The sequence below is a fragment of the Sinocyclocheilus anshuiensis genome, unplaced genomic scaffold (genome assembly GCF_001515605.1).
Source record: "Sinocyclocheilus anshuiensis isolate Anshui unplaced genomic scaffold, SAMN03320099.WGS_v1.1 scaffold72, whole genome shotgun sequence".
Taxonomy (NCBI): Eukaryota; Metazoa; Chordata; class Actinopteri; order Cypriniformes; family Cyprinidae; genus Sinocyclocheilus; species Sinocyclocheilus anshuiensis.
The window spans coordinates 325,586-347,569 of record NW_015554073.1 but is presented as its reverse complement, the minus strand read 5'-3'; the positions used below and the strand labels follow the sequence as shown (position 1 = coordinate 347,569).

General features: G+C 37.9%; 1 protein-coding gene across 1 annotated transcript in view; it reads right to left on the bottom strand.

Moving 5' to 3' along the window:
• The window catches only part of LOC107668765 (zinc finger MIZ domain-containing protein 1-like), a 148,181-nt gene that overhangs the window by 101,627 nt on the left and 24,570 nt on the right, over nt 1–21,984 (bottom strand). Inside the window, exon 2 of the mRNA XM_016460749.1 lies at nt 6,473–6,597. The gene's annotated coding sequence lies outside the window, so the exon portion shown is untranslated. The remainder of the gene's footprint in view (nt 1–6,472; nt 6,598–21,984) is intronic.

Genomic DNA, 21,984 nt, shown 5'->3' with positions numbered 1-21,984 from the left:
AAGTAGTTTCGCTTTCACAACGAAACACACGGCAGGCTAGAGTGAGCGGCGGCCGGAGGGCTAGAGTGAGCGGTGGTGGGTGGCCTAGAGTGAGCAGAGGCTGGAGGGCTAGAGTGAGCGGTGGCGGGCGGGCTTGAGAACGGCGCGGCCAGCGGATTTGATGAAGGAGCGGCCAATGGGTTTGCGGCAACCACATGTGACGACCCTGGGCTAGACTCCGCTTCGTCCATGGTGAAAGCCGATCCGCGAAGTTGATGTATTCCCTCAGCGACCAGCACGGATCAGCTCTAGGCATGACGAAGCGGATATCGTCCTCTTTTGGAAGGCCAAACAAAGTAGTTTCGCTTTCATAACGAAACACACAGCGCCTTCACGACATGGCGGCAGCAACAATACTACAGCGAGAATAAAAGTTACGCCTTCTTTCTTTGCGTGAACATTTGGGCGGCGTTATGCAAATCTTCCCACATCGTGACGTAGACATGTGGGGGCGTGTTAGAACGAGCCATTTTAGGTAGGTGTGGTTGACTCTTAACTTTTATAAAGAATATCTCTTTGGATTTGAGACTTTAGTCTTTGCAACTTTACAGATCTTCTTTATGCACCAAGAGCTTGTAACACTTCAAAGAAAAAGGAAAAATTGAAATCGCATCATATGACCCCTTTAAAATAGCTTTAAAGTGGTTACTTTTTCTTAGTAACTTGTAGTGTATAGCTAACTACTTCAAATTATAGCTTCACTATAGTTTAAATACTTAAAGCACAAGTAGATTTCAGCTTGGAAAACTACAGTTTTAGTACACTGCTACTACTGGCCGAGGCTCTGCTATTATCAACGGAGAACACAGTAATTCACAGAGGTAAAGACTACCTTCCCACTGATCGAAAAGAGAAACATAGAATTGGGAGTGTTCTTCATCTCAGATGTGTTTTCCTCCTGTAACTGCGGAGGCTAGATATCAAAGAGAAGAGAATCCTGGGTGCAACAGGAGCTGGGATGTTGATGTTAATTCCTATGGTGTGAGCTAATCCTAAGAGTGCTGACATCCTTTTTCTTTATCAAACGCACCATGTGGCTTGTACACATGCCCATAGAAAACTTCACCGTCAAAGTTATTTCTTACTGTGGTGCTTTATCATGTGGTATGGGAGACAATGAAGACATAAATATCACCTGAATGCAAAACATCTTCAGTCTAGATTAAAAAAAAAAAAGAGGTGGCTAGACTTGAAAACTAGTTTTCAAACAGGCTATCAAACTGTGCCACTGTTTGGTCAAACCGACTGCCCTGCCCCTAAACTCACACTAACATTTGGGCCAATGTTGTTTTTTAGGGTTGGGTTGTTCAAACAGTAATATATTACGTTAAAATTACAAAATTACACACTTAAGCTTTAAATTACATTTTTAAATATATAAATACATAAATAATGTGGCCAAATTGTTCTCGAAAAAGTAAATCACCAGCTACATAGCCATGTTTGAAGAGCTACACAATGTAAGAGGCAAGTCACAATGTTGAAAAATGAGGGTGGAGGACCAAGTCAGCCGAATTTGAACATCAAGATTAAAGAGAGAAGATAACAAGAAGAGAGGGAAACGGAGAAAGAAGGCAGAGGGTATAAAAGAAGAACTGTTTAAAGAAAATAAAAGAAAAGAAAAAAGACAAGTATTTAATACAACAGTATTTAATACAACATATAATTATAAAATATAAATTTAAATATTATGACTTGTTTTAAGAGATTTTAAAGAGAAGCTTTATTAGGGATGAAAAAATATGGGGGAAAAAGTCTTAATATCTTAAATAGATTTATCTCATTTGAAAAATTTTTAGATAATTTACTGGGGGGGGAGACAAACATGTTTAATTGCAGGTTTTTATTTTCTTTTATCACCAGTAAAATATGGAGTGCCACAAGGATCTGTCCTAGGTTTCCGTACATTTCTGCCATATGTACATAAACTGACAGTCACCACTGATAAGCTACTAGTAAATATTGTAGAAACTTAATTTTCTGTAAAGTTGCTTTGCAACGATTTGCATCGTAAAAAGCGCTATACAAATAAACTTGAATTTATTTTTTTAATTTCTTCTATTCTCAAAATGTTATTAAAGGTGCTGTATGTAAGTTTTTGACTCTACTAAAGCATAAAAATACCATAATATGTTTGCAGATATTTAAGAAACATGCTAAGTTAACATACTTGTTTATCTGAAAAACAATGCTACAGTCATTCTCCTTTGAAAATGTGCGTTCCGGGCCGGAATGTCGGTCTCTCTTTTGGTTTGTGAAACACGCCCACTGCCAGTTTACCCAATTGTATTTCGTTCCTGTTGGTGTCCTCAATCTGGCAACCTGCAGAGCAGGAGGGGCCGGGTGAAAAAAAACCCTCTCCGATATTTTGAATTTGGACTGCAATACCTAGTTCAACCACTCGGTGTCAATCCTACATACAGCACCTTTAATCTGCATTTTGATCTCGTTTCACAGTAAAATATCTATCCAAGATAAAATTTACTAGTGGCAAAATATTAATATAACATATAAACTAGGGATGTGCGCGACGACTAATTTGACTGTCGTTTAAACGAAGGTTTATCAAGAAATAGCATTAAAACGGCTTTTAAAAACGTACTTCGTGTAGGCTATATCGTCTAAAAACAAAATGCAAGAATGCCCATTTTACTTACTCAGACCATGCGTTATTTGTTCAGTGAAATTATCAACGTGGTCTGGTGAAAGACGGGACTTGAGGCAATTAACAATAAAATTCCTGCACTTGAAAAAACGTGCTCTGCAGGAACTGAAGTCGCAGGCACGCAGAGATAACGAAAAGCAAGCCGATAGAGTTCCAGAAAGCGCCTGGACATCCCGCATCACCACCGAAGTGGGTCTTCGTTAGAGGAATAGATGGCGCGGACAGGATCGCAGCACCGACGGGTTGTAGTGAATGACGTGATTGACATTTGCTGGCTTTGGCCAGCAATGTATTATTTTTCAAACGTTTTATTTTAACTTGTTATTTAAAATGTTTTAAATGCAATGTTAAAATAATGGTAATTTGAATGATAAAATCATGTTTTTTTTTTCTTTTCTTTTTTCTGTCGTGTAATCGACTATTGTTTTCAGTGTCGACTAGTAGGATCTGTACCGTTTAGTCGACTAGTCGACTAGACCCGCACATCCCTAATATAAACAAAACAATAAGACTTGTTTTCAGAAAATGTTCTTAATTTACAATAAAAAGTAAAAAAAATGATGAAAAAAGTTTTAATATCTTAAATCTTGTTTTTAAAAATGCTTCGATATTTTACTGGGAAACAAGATGAAAATGCAGATTAATAACATTTTTCACACTAAAGAACACAAAACAGAAATGAAATGGAAAATGAAAAGGAGAAAAAGTGAAAAAAGAAAGCTGTCGAGACCCCTTTCAGGAAGTATCGCCCCTCCTTTGCTTTAATGAGGTTAACTGTAAAAGCATGTGCAGGATACAGTCTCCCTTTACACACAGCAATGGAAAGGTCACCTGCTATCACATCAAGGCCCCCGTCTCGGTACAAAGCAAGTGTAAAATTACAATTACACCTTAATGAATGGCATATTTCATTACATACATGCTAATTAAGAAGTTTCGGATACAACTCTGGCTGTGATAAGCATCTGCTTTAGTACCATGACAGATTGTTCAATCCTCAGAGCTACATGTTGCTTTGTTCTGAGAGAGGGAAAAAAAGACAAGAGCATATGCGTATTGGAAAAGGGTAGCGTTTGCACGGCGGTTCTTGTGCTGCTTTCGGAGCGGGGCCTCTCTCTCGCTGCAGTGTCAGTGTTCCAGGTGGAGTGTGGGAGGAAAGGCTGGTGTTCTGGCTTTTGTAACGGGCACCCGTCTCCACAGGCTGACGTGAGCGCCCTAATCTCTTTAGCTGATCCAGCTCGGCTGTGTGTGAGGCAGATGTTTGTCAGGCCACAGCACTGTTCAGCGTTCACACTGAACTAAGCAAGATTAACTGCCACCTTTATATATTTATTTATTTCCCTCCTTGCCACCGCCTGCCCCAATTCTTGATCCCTGACTAAAAAGCTGGGGGGGGGTTAAGCGCTATCATTGTGTAAAGCACCCGCCGATCGTTTCACAGAAATTTGTTTTCCTCCACGAATTTCCAAGACTGGCGTTGGGGAGAACAGCCAAACATGCAATAAGACAGAGGTTTACGAAACGGCAACAAGGCCTCTCCATCATATCGACACGCAACTCTCTGAAGTCGTGGAAATTTTGTTTTCCTCCACGAATTTCAAAGACCGGCATTGAGGAGAACAGCCAAATGCATAATAAGACAAATGTTTACGAAACAGCGACAAGGCCACTCTATCATATCGACACTCTGAGGTCTTGGAAATATTTTCCTGGTGTAAGTCAAAAAATAAGAAACATTTGAAGTGAGAAACCCAAGCCCTTGTCATTTGATCTCTTTCCCCCTTTCTTTCTTCTCTGTTGTTCCATTATGCAGGTGCTGGAGGCCTGAGGGTACGACTGTGTGCAGATGCAGCTACCCTGTGCATAAACACTACCAGACGTCCATCCAGCCCAGCTCTGCTCCGCCGTATATTACTCACAGGCTTCCAATTTGGCCAAATCAACCCAGCATGTTCCTCTATGCTCGCCGCGCTCCCATGAAAAGGCATAATCGTACGGGATATGTAAACATCTCGCAGCTTATGGCAGAGGACAGGAATGACCCGCTGCCAGTACAGAGGACAATGTGCAAAGGTCAAACGTTATCCAGATGTTACATACTTTGTTCTAAGCCGCTTGAAATGCTGTTACTGTCTGGTGATTTGTCATGAGTTTTGAGACAATGGGAGTCATATTTACATACACTCATAGTGACCATATGAAAGTCTCCTGATCAACATTTCTGCTTTAGATCTAGGGGGTCAAACTGAATTTCTTTTAAATAGTCGATGCTGATGCTGATATGTAGAATGACATACATAAGTTGCTGAATTCATCACAGCAGTTGCAGAGAAAGTAGTGTGTTGCAAGTTACATATAAAGACCGGTTGTGCTTGTTGAAGATTCAAGACCGGCCTGGTTTACATCCTAGTCCTGTTTTCCCTCTTTTTCCCTAATGGTTGTATCATTTTGGTTATCTGTCCAAAGTCACAAAAAACAACAACAATAATAATAATAATAATATTTTGGTTATCTGTCCAAAGACTGTCCAAAATCCAAAGTCACAAAAAACATATAATAATAATAATAATAATAATAATTATTATTATTATTATTATTATTATTATAAAAATGTATTTATATATTTGTTACACGATAAAAATATTATAAAACTACTATATTATAAACCTACTACGTTTAATGTTTAATTGTCATAATAAAAATTATAACAATTAATAATAATAATAATGATAAAGCATATATAAAATATATTTTATATTTTTTTTATTTATGCATTTATATATTTTATACCTTATATAAATTCTTATCAAATGTTTAAAAAATATGAAACCATATATTTGTTTTATAATTATATTTTTTATATATTTTTTTCTTTCTTATACATTTCTCTTAGATATTTTTAAAGATTTATATCTGCACCAACATATTTCTCATACAATCGCAGGTAATCTAATGATACTGGTATCGGTATCGGGCCCGATACTGAGCTCATGTACTCGTACTCGTTAAAATGCCCCGATACCAAACGCCGATACCACACAGCATGTGATAAGCGCCATATTCAGACAAAGAAACACCCACAACAGAACAACAGACAGCAGAATGGAGTTAAGGATGTCTACTACGAAGTATATGTATGCAATGAATATAACGTTAATAAAAAGTGTCACTCATCTTCGTTCATCGCGATCTTACAAAGTTCTGTTATAATCAATGAAGCTCTCTAAACTACACAATGAATCTCTTAATTACATCGCGTCTGCACTTAGTCATGAGATGATTCACGAGCATGCAAAACTGCACTTAAAAACTGCCGCGCTTTCAGCGGTGAGTGAATTCTGACAAAACGTTTCTGATTGGCCATTGCGCTCAAGAAATCAACAGATATATCTGTGATTGGTTACATTGCTCAACGTTGTAAAAACACGGTGAGGCTATTTATTAATTAATTTATTGAGGGTATTTATAATTCCAATTGCAGCGGGGCCGACATCAGGGATTCCATGACTAACAATCTGTCGCCCCCAATGTCGCCGCGCACAGCCATATACTTTGGCCTTAACTAATAGAGTCGTGAGTACTTTGGACAAAAAGGCACAGGAAACACTGCCTTAATCAAAATGCAAAAAGGTACTAAAAGTAAGACAATAAATTAGCTGTACAGAAAGGACGAACATCTAAATTTACAGCCACTAATAATGAACAAAACAAAAACACTGAACCATGAAATTTAAAGACAAACGACGTCAAATTTAAAGGTATGCCGACCTGTGTGTTCTGCAAGCTGGGAGTAACGTCAGCAGCCCCCCCTCCACCTCCCCCTCCCCTCCCTTCATATAGTCTGTGGGGAAGGTCCCTCTGCAAGCTCCCGTCTACACTAGGGTCCACCGCACCTGCGAAAAAATAAAAGACACGTTACACCTTCAGCTTGAAATTAGAGTATCCTCGCAGGACCGCTCTCCAAACCAGAGTAATTCACTTCACACACACACCCCTGACGATCTGACATTTCCCGCTCTACTGACGTATCCCGCACAGGTCTGGTACGGCATGTTTTGTTTGTGTTGCGCTGGGGAGTTTTCAGCGAGAGTGACATCAAATGCAGCCACCCTGGGGTGTCTGGGAGTAGAGACTCCTGCTATAACCCGCTTCCCTCTGCTCACAAACTGCGTCCTTCCGAAAGGTTATCATAGAGCTGCTTTGTCGCTCCTAATCCAAAATTCATTACATATAGCAGTTACCACACTTTAATACGATACGTTTCCTGAATGGCTGGGTGAGCTCCTTCACAGTTCGCTGGGAGGTAAGGACAGCGTAAAACAGAGGGTAAAATGGACAGAGATGCTTTGTGAAATTGCAAAAGCATCATAAACATGTAGAGCGGTATGTCTCAGCAGCAAATCTAATTTACTGACCTCGCAACCGATCGCACGTTGCCAGGTAAGCCAAGTAAGTGCCTATTAACCCTGTATAAGTGATAGGGGTGGAGAATCTTTGGTTTCTTGGCATGAACGGCCACCCTGTGACAGGGGTACCGGGGCTGATTTCTGAGTGACAGCAACGGGAAGGTCAGCCAGTAATGTGCGGCATGAATGTGCAAGTGATAATGACAGGGCCCTCTCATCGTACCCGGCTCGAATAGCTGCTAACTGGATTGGATGGCCGACCATCAAGAACAGGATCAGCGGATGACGATGTGCAGCAATGCCTGCAATGGAGCAAACACTGGAACACTGAGTCTCTGTTGTGCTGGTCAAATTGCAAAAGTAAGACATAAGAAGAAGAGCCAAGTTTCTAACTTATCCAAGCAGCTGTTTCAAAGCAGTTTTTTGGACCTCATCTAAACCAAGAGGGATCCACATCCTCACTGACATGCATATCATTTGGACATTTCTACATTGCGAGTAAATTTCTCACCAATGCGACTAAATTTTGCGACAGGCGACTAAATTTCTATTGATAGCAATTGGCTAATCAATTGAGTGAGTTAGATGCTAAGAATAAGTTTTGCACAGATATATTTTCACTCACCTACACTTGAACACTATGCATGTGAGAGTTTCACTATTCCTATGGATGTGCAGCATATTCTGAAGCATCATAAACTGACTTAGTATAGGTAAATGGTTCTTTCTTGTTTTTTTTTTTCCTGAAATTTTCCATTGCTTTGTTAAATCTGTTTGAGCGAACACAAACAGCATGATTAATATTCATTAACCCAGCAGCCCATCAGACCTTAGTACATTTTATAATATTATTAGTTGCAGAATTCACAGTAGTATTATTGTTTTGTTTGTTTTTTGTTTTTTACAGAAATACTGAATGACAATATCTCAAGTAATAGTTCCAAGTAAAAGTTCTGTTTAATATGACATATGCATTCATACATTTTCATTCATACATGATTGAACTTTAGAACTAAAGCATGACAATCTTAAAAAAATGCAAGATTGACTTATGTTTTGTTAAATGTGTAGTTGCTTTTAAATCATATCACATAAATGTACCTTTGTAAAAGCTCTTCTATTTTCTGAAGATAAGCTGATTTTTATATATATTTATAAATATTTATTTACTAGCCAATGGCAATCTGATTGCCAATGTGTGCAGAGGGTTGACTTCTTAAAAATCCAAAACTTACATTGAATAAGCAGTTTCGAGTCATAATTAGGGACCAGAATATCACTTGTGAATGGGTTCTTTGACTTGGGCCAATTAGCAATGACCTACTAAACTACCAAAATACCCTAAAAACCACATAGCAACATAGAAAATACACTCTGAACACATTAGCAATCACAAAGCAACAACATGGCAAACATCTACAACACCCGGACAACATGCCAACAACTTTTGGATGGGTAAGTGAACTTGTATCATAAACCAATATGAATAATCAGTGCAAGGATTCTACTTTAGCAACTGCTTTATTCTTTGTGCAAGTGGAACAATTGACCATTTTACAGAAACACAGTTAGAGGCTGTGAAATGAGTACATGCTTCATTCCAGGACAGGAAGATTGCCATTTCTGCATATTTGAATCCACTAGAAGGCAATCACTGAAATATGCAAACATTCATAAGAAAATAAATGTAGTGGAAAATTTGGTGCATATCTGCAATCAAGTTTCATGTGCAGATCTAGGAAGAAAGAAGGGAGCTAAGGCAAATCAAACTGATTTTGAGTATCAACTGTTTCTCAATGAGGTTTCAAAAAGCCCTCAAAAACATTCTTGAGTAATAGCATGTTTCAAAATGAGACAGATTATTGTAAGTGTCAATACAGTTCCCTTTCAGTCGCCCTCCTTCAGGGAACGAGGGTTACCATACGTAACAGAGACGTTACTGATACAGAGAAAACATCTGCATTTGCTTTTAAAATGTGTCGATCCTCTGCGATCACTCTTTAAGAAGTGCTATATATATAAGTCATTTTCCACTCACAAGCATTGGAAAAGTGCCTTTCAACTGCTTTCAGGCCTGTTCTGACAAATTCATGGACAACAATTGGGAAAAAAACATACTAAACGCATAAAATAGAATGAATTTAACCATATAATTATCTTTTATATAGCCCAGTATTTGCCAAAGGGATTTCCTTGCATTGAAAGAAACAACAGTAGTATAATATTTTTTCATTTACACATGATATCCCTAGACTTTATTTAAACATCCATGTACTCTTCAACCTTGCACAATTCCACTGATTTGCTTCAACCCTTCAAAACCATGACCTTTCTCCAACCTCTAAATGCTGTGAACTACAGTAGATGACACGCTCCTGCATGCATGTAATTCTCTGAATCCTAAAATTCGGGCATAATTCTAAAAGAACCAGTCATTTTCACATAACACACCCTCAATTCAATTTAAACAGACTACTAAATGTTGAGTCATGACATGCAGAAAGAAAGAAAGAAAGAAAGAAAGAAAAATCAATGTAGCCAGCAGTGCAAACAGTTGATAATTGTGAATGGAAGTAGGGGGTGGGAGTGCAAACATCATTTGTTAAGGTGAAACAGTACAGTTCCACACTACAGACAAGAGTCGGGTGGCAGAACCCTGCCAAAAGCAATAATTGATCATTTACATGCAAATAGAGAAAGCAAAAAATGGGCTCAATCTAAAAAACAGTAAGCGTTTTGAAGTGCCGCGTCGCACAGGCATCCAGCAAAATCAATTCTCACTCTGAAGGAACCGTTTTCCTCAGCCGGAGATAATGTGCCACACTATGGGTTGTCAGATACTTATCAGAGGGAAATTAGCTAAGGAATACCCGCCCCCCCGCCCCCCCAAAAAAAACAAACAGATCAAGCGTTCCACCTCCCAAATCAGTGATATCCATCAACTGGAGCTCCAGAGTAAATGTCAACAATTGAGATGATTTGAGCACAGTTCCTTCCAATTGGTCATTTCCAAAAATGTCCTGGGGATATAGCAGAACCCGAATACTATATAAGAATGAGTCCTTCTGTTGTGTAGCCACTTCTGCAGCACACTGCAAAGCCATTTAGTGCTGAAGAATGCGTCAAATCTTCAGGGATGATCGGATTAAAACACTTATTTTGCTTTTGCTTTAAAATACAGGACAGATTTCAAAGATTTTCCATCTGAGAAGTTTAACAAAAATGTGTCATTTAACTAGCTTTTTTTCTTATACAGTTCACTTAAGCTGAAAAGTTTAATTTTCCATTAACAATTCCATTAAAAATTGTTAAAAGTGTTAAAATACTTTCTGCAGCTTAATATGCAGAGACAAGTAAGCCATTCGCAGGATGAATCTCCTGTGGCACAATCAAACATCGCTCTGTTTGTCTAAAAATCCCAACCAGACCAACACAGCAACACCGGTTCAGCTAACAGAGTGAGTTTGGGGCGGAACTATCTGTTCATCAATAAAAGACAGGAGTGTCATTATTTTTGATTCTAGCATACAGAAATAACCAAAAGCACATCCATCAAATAAACACACAACTACAAATAGTGTCCTAAATCAGTGCTTTTCAGACTGTGGTACACGTAGTGCCGCAGCATGTACACTAGGCATGGGCCGATTACCGGTTTCAAGGTATACCGCAATTTGAAAATTTCACGGTTTCAAAACTGCTAATATTTTCCGTTATACCGTTCCTGCGGTATGCGCTGTTTTTCATGTCTCCTCAAAGACTGAAAGTGTAGGAATCCCTCAGGTTGAGTGCAGTGTAGAGAGTAACACCCCCTCCTCCTGTTGGTGCGAGCGAGCGGTCAGTCACGTGTGTGTATGACGGCCGAAGGAGCTTCCTCTGGAACTCACGCGATCGGCAACCAGCTGTTTATTGTTTTATTGCAGCCGATCTCTGTTCTGGACTTACACAAACTGCATTGCAATGACTATCGGTTAATTAATCGGTATCGGCCAGTGTGGTCCAACCTAGCTATCGGTATCGGCAAAATCCACTATCGGTCGATCTCGAATTAATACTGATGACAAAATGTGTATACTGATTGTGGCTCACAGTTCTTAAGTTTCCACAAAGCTGAGAAAAACATTAGAGGGAAAATTGGTAGTATTTAGATGTTCTGATTTGATTGAAAGTGGTTATTGGTCTGAAAAGTTGGATAACCATTTGATTGTAGGCCATGTGAGATCTTCTGTTATATTGATGACTTTTTACTTGTCAAAAAGTACCTCCGGAGTCCAAAGTCTCTCATCCATTTAGACATCATGTGCATACGGAGTCAAATGTCAGAGATTCAAAACAAACATGACAGGAATATAAAAATCAGACTCCATTTTAGCTTCGCCATTCTCTCCATTTAGCCCTGTCACATTCACATTCTGTTTACCGCTACTGTAATTAACAGAGGCATCTCTCTCTGACTGAGACTCCGCATAGCGGTAAAGGTACATTATGCAGCGTTTTGCTATGCTAATCCAGGTAATTTGCTTCATGCTGAGCACACTTCCCCAGTGTCTTGATTAACGATTCATTTTCCTACATTAGTAACCTGATCAAGATATGACACATGGCATCTCATATATTTGTTCTTAGAAGGAATGCTTTTCTTGAAATCATTCATTTGCTCGTAGATTGTTCAGTTGCCTGCAAATCTGCCCATTCGGGAAGCCATTCAGCAAAGCCGGTATAAGCTTCTTTAAAGCAGATTGGAATGAGTGACTGGTCAAGTCCTCCAAACTGTCTTTAGCCTGTTTTTTGGGGATAACAGTCAGATACACATGGCCTAGATATAAACCAAAACACGGTCAAACCAAAACAGAACTAGAGTCCATATATACATACTTCAGCATTCAAACAGAAGCACTTGAAAATGATGATCTCCAAAAACTCAGTACTGATAATACAGTGAACAAACAATACCTGGATGCCATACTGCATCTTTTCAAGTGTGCAACCAGCTCAGGAACCATCTTATTTGAAAAGTTGGAAAAATGTGGAAAACTAAGTCAAAACTAAAACTTTTGCATGTGTCTCTTGCTCACCAAGGTTACAATTAGCCTATTTGATCAAAAATACAATAAAAACAGTAATTTTGTGAAATATTATTACTGTTTCAAATAACTGTTTTCTATTTCCATATATTTCAAATGTAATTTATTACTGTGGTGGTAAAGCTGAATTTTACGCAGCCATTACTCCAGTCTATAGTGTCTAATATAATGATTTGGTGCTTAAAGCCGCAGTCCGTAAGTTTTGCCTCTTTGTCGCCATCTCTGTTTGAAAACCTGGAATTGCAGCTGTGTGCGGAATTCTCTAGCTTGCGTGGGTTGTGAGTAGACTTGTGCCGGTATTCGGTAGTGCGATATATCACAGTAATGAATATGCACGATATTGTTATCGTGGGTGCAGGGAGCTCCATTACGGAGAGAAGGAGATGGCCACAAGAGGGGGGTAATTTGAACAACGCTGCGTAGCCTCCAAACACCAGGTTAACAAGGACCCACTCCTGTGATCCAAGGTGCTTGTTTGTGGTTGTGTAACATAGTAAGGGTTGAATGCAAGGTGTACTGGGTTAGAAAATGTCTATCTGTGTTTTATGTGAGAGCAAAGATTAAGAATCATACTCTGCAAAAATGGAGATGCATAATATTTGGAGAAAGCTATCTGTTATTCTCATTCATCTTGCACTTGGCACTTGTTTCACTCATTTTGGCTCATTTTCAGTTATATTAGCTGGCAGAACATTTTCTGTAATATAATGAGCTATTTTTTGCTTTATGCACTACAGTTTAAAAGTTTGAAATCTTTTTTTTTTTCTTAATGCCTTTGAAAGAAATCTTATATATTCACCAAGGCTGCATTTATTCAATCAAAAATATAATAAAAACTGAAATATTATTAAATAGTATTACAATTTAAAATGTAATTTATTCTTGTGATGGCAAAGTTGCATTTTCAAGTAACATTTCTTATTATCAACGTTGAAAACAGCTGTGCTGCTTAATATTTTTGTGGAAACCATGATATTTTTTACAGGATTTTCTGATGAACAGAAGGTTAGGAAACAGCATTTATTTGAAATAGAAATCTTTAGTAACATTTACTGTCACATTTGATCAATTTAATGCATCCTTGATGACTAAAATTTAGAATTTCTTTCCAAAAAAATAGCACATATCTAGGAATGCATTAATACTACACACCTGCCGTGCTGCGATTTATATTCCAAAGCCACTCATATAATGCAGAAACACTCAAGCAAGCAAAACACGCGCAATGCGTGCACATATTTGTACTTGTGCAGAATGAGAGGGATAAGTAGAACATCCTAGCGCATTTCACACAGGCTGCTAGATTCACTTTCGCCAGAAAGTCGTGTATGCCTAAGGTTGAAAATAAATGATGTTTATAGTGAATGCCCCTATAAATGGTCTTATTTTTACGATTTAGTTTTATTCCAAATGATGCGTGCTAAGTGAGTGAACATCAAAGATCACACAACAGAAGTGCGCGCGCTCTCTCTCTCTCTCGGTCTCTCTCTCTCCCTACCGTTAAGTAACTTGTGCATTGTTTTACTTACTTGTTTTTGACATATCCGACCGAACTACAAACTTTCCAGTGATGTCTGTGAGAAAGATATATTCACTCGACAAGCTTGCGCATCTGCACCACCGCGCGCTCAATCCACTCAGCGTGCTTTATGCTTATCAGCTCGCGCACATCAGCTATACAGGCGTTGATACTGAATATTTAACATTATATTCATTGCATACATATACTCCATAGACATTCTTAATCTCTAATAACTCCATTCTGCTGTCTGTTGTCCATGTTTCTTTGTCTGAATATGGCACTTATCACATGCTGTGTGGTATCGGCGTTTTGTATCAGGGCATTTTAACGAGCACGAGTACGAGTACAGGAGCTCAGTATCGGGCCCGATACCAGTATCGGTATCGGTGCATCCCTACTGAATACTGAAATTTTGGTACCATGACAACACTACCTGCATACTACAGTGCGTAGGCTAATTCATCAATAGTTAGGATCAATTTCAGAACATATTCTGAAATGTAGTACAGGAATTCGGACGTAGCCTAGAGCTATGTGCTCATTCACGCGAGAGTCTTTATGAATAACACTCGAGGGGGATGTCGGAGGTCTTATCAAGGGCAGAGTGACTGATGATGATAGCAGCAGCCCCTTATTACGTCAACTGACACTATAAGGACATAAAGCGCATTGAGCTATTATATGGAATAACTAAAGCAATAGTTCTGATCATTACCTCTTACGCTCGCTGCATGCGAGGAACAAGAAGAGAGAGAAAACTAATTTTCCCAACAAATCTTTAAGGCAGAATTTTCATATTCTCCATGAAGCTTGATGATCTTTTGCTCACCATGCTAGAATACTGATTCGTCTAAGTGGAATCATGCTGTTTGATTCGTTCATTTGTATGCCTGTCAAAGGGAACGCTGGAAATATCTCATTTTCCTTTGAGCCAATACCTCATCCGTCAATGGGAACAAAAGGTCAGACACATTACAGTGGTCTGACTGAGTGTGTTAAAACCCAACCGCTGCTTGTCTGAGATGAACAATAACATCACTCAAACAGTAAATATAATTAATTTCAGGGTCTAAATGGAAGCATGTCGCCACAGGGGGAAGAACAGAGCGCTGGAAAATTAAACGTTCTATGAAACACTCTAAAATACTTACAATTAGTGTGCTAGGTCACATTTCAGAACATTTCACCATACTAAATGATATCTAGGAGCAAAATTTTGGGAAAGCTACTTTCACACTAGGGCTGTGCAATACATCGAAATTATCGAAATATCGCAAATGTACATATCGCAATATGCATATCGCTACAGCTTGCAATATTTGGGGCCATGAACAAAAGACAAAGAGAAAATCACTCACTGCTCTTACCTAAATAACTTTTGTAGCTTAAATAAGAATCAGTGCATATTGAATTCAAAGAGTAAATACTAAGCAGTGTGTTATTTTTCCTTTTTATTATTCAGTTCCTAAACTCATGTTAAAATGATTACACTAATGTTAAAATGACATTTTTATGTATTGCTTGAGTAAAACACTACCGTTCACTTTCAGAAGTTGTTGTAAGGGTGCTTACTTATTAGAATCAGAATTAGCTTTATTCACCACTTAAGTGTGCGCAAACACAAGGAATTTGTTGTGGTTTTACAGGAACTCTTGGGTACATACACACACACACACACACATACATACAATTAACTATATATATATATATATATATATATATATATATATATATATATATATATATATATATATATATGACACAAGATAGTTATAGAAGTTCACAGAACTGACTCAGCAACAGCTGAGTAAAACTGTTTAATCTGAACATGTGGCACTTTAAGCATTATCATATCGCATATCAAATATCGCATTATTTAATGAGTTATTGCAGATCGCATTTTTCTTCAATATCGCACAGCCCTATTTCACACTATAAAACTACAGTGGGTTTATCTCACTACAAGCTAATAACAACATTAGCTGACTACACTGAAGCTACTTAAACAGCCAATCTTCCCAAAGACCCATGAAAAGGAAATACACCAAATATTGACATTTTTTTGACACTGAAAAAAAAATCTCTTAACTTGACCTTCTTGTAAAACGAATTTTGATATCTAGGATCAAAATTCTGGAAAGTTAATTTCATGCTATAAAACTCCAGTGCAGTTTATCTTACTACAAGCTAATAATAATATTAGCTAACTACACTGAGCTGTTTAAACTGATCATCTTCCTTTAGACCCGTGACATGGAAATACACCCTATGTAATTTATAAATGCATCTTATTGAGAATGATTCATCTATGCACATTTCATTTTTTGACCTTGAATCAAAATGTAACTCCTCAACTGTCTCGTGAAACGACAGACTTCTCTCTGTTCATTTATAATGGACTTCGCCAATCACTAAGTCCACTTAAACCTGCCCTTTTATTATTTAATTGACTGCAAGATCGCATTCAGATCTGCCTTCATCCAATCAAAAATCGCTGGATAGAACCAAGGCAGCGTCCTATATTTTTCCTTTTTAATAATCTGTTTTAATCAGACATATGTTGCGATACCAAAAAAAAAAAGTGTTGCTAGGCTACTTGTTTCATTAAATATATATACAAAGAAAATTATACATCCAAATGAATTTACATCCAAACAAACCAGTTCACTGGAATGAATCAAACTTTCCAACACTACCTAATCGTTTAAAACAAACTGATCGACTAGAATGAATCAGACTTTCCAAAGCTGCATATGAGATAGAGGATAGTTTAAAACGAACCCACTCAGAATGAACTGAACTCTCCAAAGCAACATATAAGAGGAATGATAGTTTAAGATGAACTGATTTATTAGAACAGACCAGACTTTCCAATTCCACATACAGTATGAGAGAGAGAACTGTTTAGTTGAACATGTATATGATTCTTCCTTGTTTTTTGACGAAAACTACCTTGTAAAAAAGTAGTTTGTTACTGGAAAGCTACATTACTTTGAAAGCAGCTGATCTACTGTCAGTCTACTAAAAAATGCAGTTAGGATAGTTTTGTCTTTTGTTAGTTGTGCTAGGATTGCTTTTGAACAAAACAGAAAATGTAGGGAATGAAATGCTCTATTTTCTTGTTTGACAGACAGAGCCAAATCCCTCGTGTGCTCTTGACACCACAGCGGATCCCAGTGATGATGCAAGTCCAGACCTCAGGCCCAGCTACAGTGAGTCACAGAGCAGAGCAGGCTGTTTGGATCACAAAAACTCGTCTATTATTACACCACATGTCACAAAAGAGCCTGACACACACACCAAAACAGCTGCATACACTTATACATAAACACATCACCCACTGAGACAAGACAGAGATAATAAAGAGCAAACTTATATGGAAACATAGACAACTCAATAAAGCACTTCTGTATAACACTTCTCATTGTGCACACTCTTATTTACTATAAAAAGCTGCGATTGAAAACTGAAAGTGTTTTCACTGTTTTCGCTACAAGAGGTGATAATTTGCTACACTGGATGATCCAGGTCCAACAATTAGGGATGTAACAATTCACTCAACTCCCGATTCGATTCGATTCACGACTTTGATTTCACGATTCGATTTTCTCACAATTTTTTTTTTACAAAATGAGATATTAAAAAAGGAAAACTTGAAATCGCATCATATGACCCCTTTAAGACATTACACAGTAAATGAAGTGTCCTTTTATTAGGCTATTGCGGCACATTTCTTTGTGAAATTGAAATATAACAAAACTAAATTGAAAGTATTTAGAAGAGCCCACGATAACAATATCGTGCATATTCATTACCGTGATATATCGCATTACCGAATACCGGCACAAGTCTATTCAGAGACAAGATGAAAAGAAAATACCTCGTAAACATTTCTAAAGATAGTCAGTTCCCCTCAGAGATACATTCATATAAACTCCTACTCCAATTGTATCACGATTTAATTGACATCTCAACCGATTTGAATCGTCACATATTTGAATCGATTTTCAACCGGCTCGCAGTTAATCGTTACATCCCCTATCAACAATACAGTGCAAATCCACTTGCTTTTTATTTCAAGAAGGTTAAAGATGCAGTGTTATTTTAGTATAATTTATATGCTATTATTGATTTATATTTGTAATTATTTTACAGCTAATTAGTTGTTTTTGTCATTTTTATTCTTTTTTAAGTTTAAGCTTTAACTGATTTGTAATAGTTACAGGTACTGCAATGGCAAAGTGTTTAATTTCTGCAACACTAGCAGGTACTAAACACTTGATATCTATCCCTCACATCCTTGTTCTCATCTGCAAAAATAAACATGGAGTTTACACATCAAAAATGATTATGTATCATTACGTATAGCCCAGTTGGGCCACCCAAACAATCGGACTTCAGTTCTTGGTGACCTAATAGTGCAGAAAATGCACTCATCGCTTTTAATTTAAATATTTCACCCAAAAATTTTAATCATAAGATAATATGACATACTTTCTCCTTTGGGACAAAAAAGTACATATTTTCTTTCAATTCTACATGCATTTTCCATACAATAACAGTTCATAGTGACTTGCCATAGCTCTTATGCTCCAAAATGAGCAGCTTAAAAGTAATCTATAAAACACATGCACTATATTTTGAGTCTTCTAAAGATATATAACAGCTTTGTGCAAAGAACAGACTAAAATTCAAGCCGTTAACTCAAGAACTGCTACAACCGGATGATTAAATTAGTAAACTGAACTCTGATTCATATACTGTATGAATCAGCCTGATCCGTGAACCGAATCAACTGGTTCGCTGAAAAGAACCAGTTCAAACAAATGAATCATTCACCGATCCGTTTTTTTTGAGTTCAACTAACTGACTCAGTGATCCGGTCACAGCAGTTCTCGAATTAACACCTCACGGGAGGGGAAAATGATCAGTGAATAATGACTTTGTATTGTCGTTGTACAGCTGTGTGAATATTCTTGAACATTCCCCCTTGTGTGTCACACAGAAAACGAACAACATAAGAGGCGGTAAATAATGACAGAACTATTCCTTTAATACAAACACGGCTGCAATTCTCCCTAAGAGACACACAAAGAGCAAAAGGCGCAGACCACACGCAGGTGCTAGGCAGCAGAAGTGAAGGTGACTGGACGAGAGCGGGCGGGCAGGGCGGCTCTGACTGAGCTGAAAAATGAATGCAGCAAGCGGGCGGCGCTTCAGGGCCACTTTCCAGCACTATAGACCAACAAGATCAATTACCGTATGGAGATGTTTCTCAGCGCCACAGTGAGCGGCACCTTAATGAGAGAGGTTTCCGTTACCTCCATAAATGGCCTAAGAGAGACGCACTGATGAAGCAAGAGCCGAGCCGTAATAGCCTCTCTCTCTTTTCCTCCCTAATGACACTGCAAGTGGATTACGCTGCCAATCCAGCCATCCGCCGTGTTTATCATTTATGTAAATAACATCAGCGTCGCTGACACAATGTGGGGAGGTGGCTGATAGTGAGGAGATGAGGGTGTGGCCTCCGAGGCTTTTCTTGAGGTGCGAGAATATTATCTGCTCGTTTTGACAGATGCCACGTTAAGCAAAATCTGTCTACGTTTCAAGCATGCAGCTGTTTTAAGTGACAGTGCGTGCACATGTGTGAGGAAGAAAGCGAGTTTGTGTGTTCTCACTTTATATTCAGGTGAGAGTAAACACCTTCCACTTCTGCATCAGACAGGTTTTTCTAATATGCATCTGACTGAAGAGGGATAGAAAAAAATACATCAGCAGAAATATACACAAGTGGCAATAATCCTCTGCCCCCAACACTTGTGTTGTGCAATAAGCAAACTGAGCTTATCAGGAGCAACCACCACTCCTTTTAATTGTCACCGTGATACAGTGCTTTCAGGCAGGATTCTGTTCCTGCTTTTTTAAAGAGCTTTACCGAGTGCAAGTGTGTGTCCTGGTCCTTTCTCTTTTCCATGAACGGTACATGTTAGGGCTGAAAATAAATCTCTCATTATTTAATTGTTTTGGCAATAAAACAGCAATCATAGCCAATTAGATTCAACACAGTTTTTCACAAATAAACATTTATATACACCAATACAACAATACACAAATATCAGTTAACCAACATATATTTTTTATAAAAAAATATTTTAAAATGAGACCTCCAGAGAAGTTGCAAATATTTTGAAGAGGAAAAATCAATCAAAACATTTTTTTCTAAATTTATTTATTGAAATATACAACTTCCAACTCCATTTCCACTACTGAAGTGTAAATATAAAATTGTTATAACTTTTAATGCTATTAAAAAAATCTTAATATATATAATAAATAAATACATATAATTTTTAACAACATTAAAGATTGTAATGACATTTTTTATTTACACTTAGTAGTGAATAAAATTTTAACAAATTAATTCAAAACTAATTTAATGATCTGTTGTGATATCACTTGCGTTTTTATTATTATTATAGAAATCATACTACATTATTATTGATCAGCCAGTTCTAGTCCTATTACAGGTGAAGGCAGTGTATCCAGGTATTTGGACAGTCTCATTATTTGGGCACACAAGTGCAATAATGCACTTCCTCTTGTCTGCTTTTACAAGCTCCACTGAATTACTTCTGCGGCAGTTCGATTTGTGAGGTTGTTTATCAGGCAAAACACAATGTGCTCTGTGTGCAACTGCACCAGGAGTGTCAATGACGCAGGGCTGCATTACTAATTAAAAAAACAAAAACCTAATAAACTTCTCCATTGTCAGATGCAACTCCCTGACATACTGAGCAGCATGCAGACTGCAGGCTCTATGATTCAACTGACCTTATGCAATCACGACCCATACGAAACAGCACAGATGAATAAATCACAGCATAGAGCATAATCATATTGCATCTGCTGTATGTCACAGGCAAAAACCTCAAACCCAATAGAGGAAGTTTACATATAAAACCATCATCTATCCAAGCAGTCTGGAGAGTAAAAGCTCTGCAGTTACACTGTTGACACCATGCTAAACACAAAGAGTGTTTGCACACAAATTAAAATTTCATTTTGTCATGTTTTGCATATGCACACTTCCCAGACTGCATTAGCAGACTACATGAGCTCCTCTCAAAAGGCCAAACATCCCATTTCAAGACTTTCACGGCGTGCCTCTGCCATTAAAAATGAATCGCCATCTTCTAATCGAAACATTGGCCATTCAGATGCGCATGTTACTAAAGCGGGAGGAAAGGGATTATGTAAATATTAGCTGTTGACACAAGAGTGCGACTATATTTCAGCAAACTGACAAGCTGAACTGATGAGGAACAGGCGATAACAAAATCAGCCATGGACGCTAATGTCAACTGATGTAAATTGCCCCTCTCCTCCTACTGCCAAAAGCTACAGATCAACCCATCAACAGCAGGCCCATCATAATCTATAATAGTATATTTATCAAACAACACACATACACAATGTTACAACACAAACACAGAAACGTTTAGTTTTGTACATTTATTTTTATTCACAAATGATATATACCTGGCACATATATACTTTTTTTTGTATATATGTATATATATATGTATATTTTTTGTACATCTTTACAGATACTTTTAAAGGGATAGTTCACCCAAAATGAAAATTCTGTCATTAATTACTCACCCTCGCATCGTTCCAAACCCGCAAGACCTTCGTTCATCTTCGGAACACAAATTAAGATATTTTTTATGAAATCTGAGCACTTTCTGACTAGGGTTGGGCCGATAGACGATGCCAGCCTTCACGATGTTAAGCTGACATCGTGATTCCATCCCCCAACCCCCAACCGATTGCGCGCTCTCATTTTACTTTCAATTTCACGATTCGCGATCACAAGGACTATATACTATGGGGCGGCAGTACTTACCACACATTTGATAAGATTAGATGTTTGTCATTGGTGCTCAGGATATGCAAATCATTCGCCATCGTCCTATCAGACATTTCTCCTTACTCTGTATGTGGTAAGTGAACTTTCATGTACTGTAATGCAACAGGCTACCGCCAGGGGTGTGAAGTAACGAATTACAAATACTCATGTTACAGTAATTAAGTCGTTTTTATCAGTAATTGTACTTTTTTGAGTAGTTTAAAAATTGTGTACTTTTACTTTTACTTGAGTACATTTTAAGTGATGTATCTGTACTTTTACTCCGCTATTTTCCTCCGTTTGTGGTCGTTACATGCTTATTTTAATTTTATTTTTATCCATCAACGTGATTGGATAGA